The sequence below is a fragment of the Penaeus chinensis genome, chromosome 10, assembly GCF_019202785.1.
Source record: "Penaeus chinensis breed Huanghai No. 1 chromosome 10, ASM1920278v2, whole genome shotgun sequence".
Taxonomy (NCBI): Eukaryota; Metazoa; Arthropoda; class Malacostraca; order Decapoda; family Penaeidae; genus Penaeus; species Penaeus chinensis.
Genome location: NC_061828.1, coordinates 18,455,364 through 18,463,682, shown reverse-complemented (window position 1 = coordinate 18,463,682; position 8,319 = coordinate 18,455,364). Strand labels below are relative to the sequence as shown.

The window sequence follows — 8,319 nt, the reverse complement described above, 5'->3', positions numbered from 1 at the left end:
CTCCCTTGAATTTCATTGCTTGCCCGTCTTGGTAACCGCTGTCCTATGACCGTTGCTACAAGGGAGAGAGGCCGCGTCTCGGAAGGATACCGCAGCTAGCATAGGCCATGTGACAAATAAATCCCCTCCTCCTCGCGGCCACTCTTTTTGAGTTGGATGATTTTCAGTTTTCCTTCGTCTAATTCCAAATCGAGCCCTTCTCCCCTTTTCTCAAAACCAGAAGCATAGTTAGAGTCTGAAAGCGTATCCAAGAACTCATAGAGTAATTAAAGGACGTAAAAATATCGTGGTCGTAAGAGAAGAGAGAGGGGGTGGGAGGGTAGGAGGAGGAGGGAGGAGGGAGGGGCGGGTCTTCCTCCCACAGTCGTATCTGGCGCGGGGTTGCGTGGGCGTGGCCTGGCCCGTGAGAACCAACCAGCGACCGCCTCCCTCCCGCCCGCGCACTAAATAACTGACGATCGAACTTGCTCTTTGTGAATTGACAGGGGACGCACAGATTTTATCACTCGTGGAAAGTGGTCTATTTTAGTGATCTTTGTGCAATTACGAGTGTTTTAACTGTAAGTATATGAGACTTTACTGTACTGGCTATCAATGTGTGTACTCTGCATACGTGTGTCTTTAGTCGTAAGTGTAAGAATATCAATAATAGAAACGAAGGTGACGCGCGCGGACCCAGCCTCTCGGTCCGCCTTGCTGGGTGATTGTAGCAGTATTTGTTTGGTGTGATTGAAGTAGGACGTGGGGAGGGACGCAAGCCAGCGAGCCAGCCAGCCCAGCCAGCCCCAGCTTCACTCTTTTCAAAGCTTGAGTCCTTACCCCCCCGCCTCCTCCTCCTCCTCCTACTACTCCCCCTCCTCCTCCTCTTCCCCCTCCCCCGCCATGTGACCGGGCCGCGCGCGCGAGAATTTTACGCGTTTTCGTTTGGATTTTAGAATTGTAATTGATTTATGGTCGCGTGATGATTGATGGCCTTAATGATTAGGAGGTATTGAGGTACTCATTACTGGCATGTCTGGGTGCTTATTAGCATATATCTCGAAGATTCTCACTGGCAGAGGCGGAAAGTAGGTCTAGAAAGGCAAACAGAGTAAAGTACAAATCACGAACCAATTCGAGGAAACATTTCCACGATTGCGGATAATACTGGTCGGGTGGCAGGCAGGCAGAGGCGGCGGGAGCGGCCCTCTCCCCCGGCTTAGACCGCCCGGCTGCTGCCTGCCTTCACCACCACCACACAACCACCATCATCATCAGCAGTCGCAGCTTTGCCCGCCACCATTGCACACCGCGTAGGCCCCACAGGACACAAGCTTGGCGTGGCGGTGGTTGCGTCGGGGTGGTGTTGTTGTGCTGACTTACGGATCTTGTAAGTGTGATTCTCCGTTAGCAGTGAGCGTTGGGTAAATGTGTGTGATAAATAGGGTGTAGTGTCAGTGGTATTGATTACGTACGAGATGAGGTGAGCGGCTGCTACGCTTGGACAGTGACAGTGACCATCGGGGTTAGAGGAAGGGGATGCGGTAAGGCGAAGAGGGGGGGAGGGGGCGGGGAGGCCGAGGGACAAAGGGCTGTAGGAGGTGGAGGAGGAGGAGGAAGAGGAGGGGGTGATGGAGACTAAGGGGGTGGGGGAGAATGCCGTGTAGAGAGGGGGAGGGAAGAGGGGGGAAAGGTGGCAGGAGCAGGGTGATGGTGGTGGCTAATGGGGGGGTTAGAGGGATCACGTCTTGACCCCCTCCTCCCCCCACTCTCACATCTCCCCCCACACGACCGCCCACCCACCCACCACCCCCGCACCGTTTCCGGCGTGCACTCGTATGGTGTCTGGACAAGCGTGTTGTTGTCCCTGGTGCCTCGCATGCTGTCCTCCCGACTCCACTTCCACTCCACGCATGGACGCCGTCGCGGGGCTCTCAGTGTCTCCGTCGTAACCGCACTCCCGCCAGGCCTTCAGCTGTTCCTTCGGCAGTAGAGGCGCACAAGGACCGAACGACTGTACCCACGTCTCCTCCTGTCACGGTAAAAAGAAGCGTGTGTCATCAGTCCTTGAACAGTGTTTATGGGGAGGCTTGTATGGGAGGGAAATTACAGTCATGATTAATACTACAGAGTTAATTCACCTTGACGAAAATAGGTAGTTTGGACTTAACCACAACGATGCTATATTTCTCGTGCGACCGCAACACCAGTGTTTAATCTATGACCACAAGCGCTTATGGACGAGTGTCAACTTACCGGAAATCAATGGCGTGCATCATATAATGCCTGACCGCTGACCGACTCTAAGTCTGTGCTGCGACATTTCATCGGCAGCCACACTGTGTTTTACTTCGGTAGCCTTCAGTGAGCCACGTGATCTTAGCGCTACATAGCTGAGACTTTTACACAAGGTCGTTGAGAGCTGTGATCACGTACAGTATACAGCCCTGAAAGGTTCTTTGTCGTTCTTGTGAGATATTCGCTGTCGGTTCCTCAGAAACTGTTCATGTCGGTGGGTCGAGGAACACTGTGGCGAAGTTGTTAGTGAAGGAAGGCCGTCGCGACGCCCCAGCCAGTGCTCGTCAGGAGGAAATTGTTGTGTAGAACAGATAAAATTGTCAGGAATGTCGCGTGACGTCACCGATAGGTAACATGAACTCGAAGTTTTCCTAGACGTGTAAAGTTTAATGGCAGCTCCGAGGTGGTGATGTAGGCTATAGAGGGGAGGGAGCAGCGCGGAAAGCATCGGCACATCAAGGTTCCTTAAGCCCGGCTACCTCTGTCACTAGGTAATGCTGCTACATAACGTAATCAAACCACTGACACACATACACGATGTATTAATTTAAAACCTTTCTCCCTTCCCCTTCCTTTCGCACAACTTTTTCAGGTATGTATTTTGTATTTTGGTGTGAGTAGTATGACTCAAATAGTTGAATATCACAAGCGTCAAGAACAAGGAGAGGAAATTATATTGTGAACTATGTCTGTAGACGCATGGATCACGCCGAAATAACAGCGTGAGAAAGATCTACCTTGCTTGTTTCTTCTAGTAAAGGGAGTGTAGCATATCTATTTACCATAATGTACGTATGGATATCACGTATATCGTCTGAGTACGGTTGAAAAATAGAGGTACATTATGACAAATTGGTATGGCGCGCTCTCATAATATGATAGCGCGTTTTTGTGTGTGTGTGTTTTTTACTTTTTTAAGAAGTGCCCTCCAGCTTTTATGTAATATATGCATATGTTTTTTTGTGATGACATCGAATCACTGATATTTGATTCTGTACGAGTTTATATCCATTACCGTTCACTGTAATCGGATACAGCGAGTAGTTACAACAATACTAGAAAGGTTAGGCATTGCATGTGATGGTATATGAATTTTTATCCTCCTGTGTTTTTCGGCTTTAAAGCAGTTTCTGATGGGCGAGGTTAAATGCTAGTCAGATTTATTTGATAGTTGGCAATTTATGTTTAAAGCTATCGTATACGCTCTGCATTTAAAGGATGTGCAACTATTACAGAGCGTACACACACATGCACACACATGCATATTTATGCAAAAGCCAATACTATCACTCTATATTGCTAATACTATTACTATATATTGATAAACTGAATGGGAGAGAGATGAGAGAGAGAGAGAGAGAGAGAGAGAGAGAGAGAGAGAGAGAGAGAGAGAGAGAGAGAGAGAGAGAGAGAGAGAGATGAGAGAGAGAGAGAGAGAGAGAGAGAGAGAGAGAGAGAGAGAGAGAGAGAGAGAGAGAGAGAGAGAGAGAGAGAGAGAGAGAGATGAGAGATGAGAGAGTGAGAGAGAGATGAGAGATGAGAGATGAGAGATGAGAGATGAGAGAGAGAGAGAGAGAGAGAGAGAGAGAGAGAGAGAGAGAGAGAGAGAGAGAGAGAGAGAGAGAGAGAGAGAGAGAGAAAGAGAGAGAGGGAGGGAAGGTAAGAGAAACCGAGAAGCGAGAGAGAGAGAGAGGGGAGAGAGAGAGAAAAGACCGAGACAGAGACAGAGATACACAGAAACAGAATCAGAAACAAAGGGGAGAGAGAGAGAGAGAGGGAGAGCGAAAGGACGAAAAACAATAATGGAAAAATAAAGAGGACCCTCCCCTGCATCCACGTGGATCTATCAGTCAACAATATTAACATTGTTTGGGTGCAAGCGAATGTAGGCCACTACTGTTTCCCCGGCAGTTGGAGGGCGTTAGAACGACTTTAAACACATTAGTAGAATTTAGGAAGTGTTAGGGTCATCCCATATTAGCCTGTAGATGCTCCAGGTTAGAGTGCGACACTTAAAAGGATAGTAATAATACCACATGGGGGGAAAATATGCATGGAAATTATTTGTTATGGTCGTTAGATCCGTATATTTTTTGTCTTTGTTGATAGTGATCTTTCTTCTGTCGCCTTTTATTTGCATATTTGATCATGGTTAATTCTATTCTTCGCTACGAGTGTAAGTTAACTATGTTTCGCTGCTGCAGTATTACATTATTGTATTTTAATGATTCCACGATAAGAATGTCAAAGAGAGTTGGTCTTGTAATTAATTGTAATTAATTTTTGCATGTATTCTTTTTCGTGTTTTTAATTGCGGAGCTCATTTAAACGTCGTTAGATTCATAATTTGTGAGTAATGTTTTTCTCTCTCTCTTTCCTGTCACCATGAACCTTAATATTGATAGATCAATTATTGTTGTAAATTGAAGCTTATTTAATTTGACATTCCTTATCGCGTGAACTGTAATTTGATTATTTACGTTATTTTATTGTTATCACTAGTCTTATGATTATTGTTGGTAATATTGTATTGATTTTATAATTGTTAGTATTATTAACAATAGTATCGCGATTCATTTTTAATTGAATATCACCATCGGTTGTAATTATAACCCAAAAGATAATAATGATTACAACAGTTACTAGGATTATCGGCAATGAATGGCAGTAATGGTAGTTGTAGTACTCCAGTTAACTTTACATAACCATTATCATCATCATATTCATTTTAAAAAATGTAACATTGATTTTCACATTTAAATTTAGTAGGTCAAGGTTGCGCTAGTGAACCTGAACCCGCGGTCCATTCATAAAACAAAGAGCTTTTAGTCCCAAAATATTGTAATGACACTTAAATACAGTTGATAAATTGTTGGTCGTTTACATATTCATAAAAGGTTCAGTATATAGCAAAGACGAGTATACGCGTTTGTTTACCATCACGATAGAAACTGTTATTATCACTGCCTCCCTCTTTATTATTATTAGTATTATTATTACTATTACTAATACGAGTACTATTATCACCAATTTGTATTTCTCCTTCGTTTAGATTTGATTTTATATAATTTACTAAACTGTTTCGATGAGTAATGTTTTGGCTCGTGAAAAAAAAAACAGATTTTTTTAATTATTTTTTGGGGTTCAAGAAGTTTGAATTTATGACATGGATAGTCTATGCTTGTTTTGTAGATAATGAAACAGTTAAAATACAAAGGCAGTTAAATGCTTGTGAGAGACGAAAATGCTTTAATGCTAGTATTTTCGGATTTAGCGATGTATTTCAATAGCATATTCAATGTAAATATGAAAATGCGACATTACGCAAATTGTAAACTAAATTTTTGTTAATCTTATTTTCACTGAACCAGACCAACCGCTATTCGAAAAGTGGCGTACCTTTCCCATATACTTTTATATTAAAATCCTCTTGGGTTTCCCCATACCCCTGTTGTAACTTCTTCTCTGCCTTCCTTTTGAAAATCCAAACGAGAAATTCCAGCTCACCCACCATTCCAATTGGCTTCGGGAATTCTGGAATACATGGAGAAATTAGTATTGTTAGTGTAAGTATAAGCGCGGTCGTGTCAGACCTCACATGCCGGCAAGATTTCATCATGTTTGCCTACATATTGTTTTACTCAGACCTGCGAGATATTTGATTTCTCTTTCGTATGTAGGTGCCGCTATTAAAGTTCGTGTGTGTTTGTGATCTTCCGTGAGTGTTTATTCGTTCACATGTGTGTATATATATATGTGTGTGCGTCTGGAGATACATATATTAAGATGCGGAAAATAGGTGTATATTCATTGACTAAAGGGATTTGTAGAATTATATAGCGGTCGGTGTGTGTGTGTATCTCTTTAAATATATTTTTAAACGGTATTCAAATTCTTACAGCTACTTTTAAAATTACCATGATAGCTATGTTTACAAGACTCGCCCATTAACTCTTTGTTAGCGATGTAGATAGAAGTAAAAGTAAAATCAGGAAAACATAGAAATAGTAATATTAATAAGAATATTATCAAACAAACCACACAATAAAAAAAAAATGCTCTGCGAGCTAACAGGACAGCGTCGGAAATATTTGTGTGTGCGTGTGTGCGTACGGGCATGTACGTGTTTACTCACATAGATATTAGTAATTGTAGGTTGGTAATTAGATAATTAGATGTTACCACCTGTCCCGCCGTAAGCATCAGTAATGGTAATGATGGAACGCGGTAGCCTAAGCGGGAGGGATACTTTTGTACATCATAATTAACTCAACTTGAGCTCCGTTGAAATAAAGCGACGGGTTTTCACTCCGACGTCGGTGTTATTATATAGGGAATGCATTTGTGAGTGTTTGTATTTATACGTTTGTGTGTGTTTGTGTGTGTGCGTGTGTGTGTGTGTGTGTGTGTGTGTGTGTGTGTGTGTGTGTGTGTGTGTGTGTGTGTGTATGTGTATGTAGATGTTAATATATATACATATACATACATATATGTATATATGTATATATATATGTATACATACATATATACATACAAACATATATATATAATATAGATATATGTGTGTGTGTGTGTGTGTGTATGTATGTATATGTATGTGTACATATATGCATATATAAACACCTATATACATACATACATATATATACACATACAAACATATCTGTGTATATATATTTATTAATTTATGTGTGCATGTGTAAACATGCATATATATATATATATATATATATATATATATATATATATATATGTGTGTGTGTGTGTGTGTGTGTGTGTGTACATACAGTATATGCATATATATATGTATATATAGATGTGTATATATATATGCATATATATATACATATATATTAAATGTATATATATATATATATATATGTGTGTGTGTGTGTGTATGTGTATATATATATATATATATATGTATATATACATAAAACATATGTATATACATATAAAAGTGTATATGTGTGTGCATTTGTGGACACACTCACACACACACATATGTATATATACACACACACATATATATATATATATATATATATATATATATATATATACATACATACATACATACATATGCATATGAATATGCATGTGTACACACGCACAGACACACACACACACACACACACACACACACACACACACACACACACACACACACACACACACACACACACACACACACACATATATACATATATACATATATGCATATGCATACACACACACACACACACACACACACACACACACACACACACACACACACACACACACATATATATATATATATATATATATATATATATATGCATACGTACATACATACATATATATATATATATATATATATATATATACATGTGTGTGTGTGTGTGCGTGTGTGTGTGTGCATGTGTGTGCACGCTATGCTATGCTACATTTAACACATATGTAATTGACGTTGTAGATAAATCAATTACATTCTAATCATCAGTTACATGATTGCGTGGCGGTTATAGTGAAAACATGGCGGCGAGTGCGGTGTCGCTAATGTTGGCAAAGTGCAGATGCCGGCGTGGATAATGGCTGTTTAGACGCGATGTTCGTGAGTATGGTGGCTGTGGTGTCAAGGTGGTGGAAGTAAGAGTGACTTGGGAACATTAGAGGGAGTGGATGTGCTATGGCGGGGAGGGGGGGGTGAGAGCGGAAAGCGGGAGAGGCGTCGGGTGGGGAAGGTGGTAGGAGGGGGGGGTGCTGGCGATGACTTGTGCTTTTATTAGGGCATGTCCATTACTAAAATACATCCGGCCCTTTCCTTACCTTCAATATGTAGGTTCCTCCCGCCACACCAACCTTTGTGCGCCCCCCCCCCCCCCCACCCGCTCTTCTCCCTAAAAGAAGGAAAGAGAGAAAAAAAGAGAAAAAAAAAAGAAAACCGTACGCCCGTTTCCGTACCTAACAAAAAAAAAGAAATACCCATCGTTTTCCCGGTCACCCCAAAAAAAAACCACCTCCGCACGCCCATTCCCGCCCAGCACGCACAAAAACCCA

At 41.8% G+C, this 8,319-nt stretch overlaps 1 protein-coding gene across 13 annotated transcripts in view; it reads left to right on the top strand.

Annotated features, from left to right (window-relative positions):
• The first annotated feature begins 219 nt into the window (after positions 1-219).
• LOC125029398 (putative uncharacterized protein DDB_G0271982) overlaps positions 220-8,319 on the top strand; it is a 48,821-nt gene continuing 40,721 nt past the window's right edge. Inside the window, exon 1 of one of the 13 annotated variants that reach the window (XR_007115186.1) lies at positions 220-560. The gene's annotated coding sequence lies outside the window, so the exon portion shown is untranslated. Of the gene's footprint in view, positions 561-607; positions 1,370-1,748; positions 2,020-2,607; positions 2,627-2,749; positions 2,769-8,319 lie in introns of those variants that run through there. The other 12 variants (XR_007115180.1, XM_047619228.1, XR_007115185.1 and 9 more) reach the window with 12 other exon arrangements.